The sequence below is a fragment of the Taudactylus pleione genome, unplaced genomic scaffold, assembly GCF_031769625.1.
Source record: "Taudactylus pleione unplaced genomic scaffold, aTauple2 ptg000067l, whole genome shotgun sequence".
In the NCBI taxonomy this organism is placed as follows: domain Eukaryota; kingdom Metazoa; phylum Chordata; class Amphibia; order Anura; family Myobatrachidae; genus Taudactylus; species Taudactylus pleione.
The window spans coordinates 6908-7500 of record NW_028284469.1 but is presented as its reverse complement, the minus strand read 5'-3'; the positions used below and the strand labels follow the sequence as shown (position 1 = coordinate 7500).

At 58.7% G+C, this 593-nt stretch overlaps 1 protein-coding gene across 2 annotated transcripts in view; it reads right to left on the bottom strand.

Annotated features, from left to right (window-relative positions):
- MFSD6 (major facilitator superfamily domain containing 6) overlaps positions 1-392 on the bottom strand; it is a 73249-nt gene extending 72857 nt beyond the window's left edge. Inside the window, exon 1 of one of the 2 annotated variants that reach the window (XM_088466939.1) lies at positions 142-392. The gene's annotated coding sequence lies outside the window, so the exon portion shown is untranslated. The remainder of the gene's footprint in view (positions 1-141) is intronic. The other variant, XM_088466940.1, reaches the window with a different exon arrangement.
- Positions 393-593: the final 201 nt, after the last annotated feature.

The window sequence follows — 593 nt, the reverse complement described above, 5'->3', positions numbered from 1 at the left end:
TGTGTGTGTGTATATACAGTGTGTGTGTGTGTGTGTATATACAGTGTGTGTGTGTATATATACAGTGTGTGTGTGTGTGTATATATATATATGTGTATCTCTCTCTCTCACCGGGCGGGTGACAGATGGAGGAAGAGTCACCTTTATGGGCTCCGGGATGGAGCTCGCTGATTCATGGCCGTGGTCCCCTATAGATCCGGGTGCCGCTGGCTGTCTGTCCCCTATAGATCCGGGTGCCGCTGTGTCTCTCTCCCCTATAGATGAGCGGGTGTTACCGGCGGCGGGGCCCGGAGGGTCATACCTGTATTCCCGGGTAGGACGCTACTGGTCGGACCGGTTACATCGTCCAGTCCCCACCCTGCAGCCCAAACCCGGCAGCAGCAGCAGGTGAGCAGCAGCCAGTCAGTGTGTGACAGCGCCGCCCATAGCTCCGTGACATCACCCGGCCGCCGCCGCCCCTCCTGTGCCTGCTGTCACTCACTCACCCACCGCAAGGAACCCCAAGAGCTGACACTCCTCCTGTGCCTGCTGTCACTCACTCACCCACCGCCAGGAACCCCAAGAGCTGACACTCCTCCTGTGCCTGCTGTCAC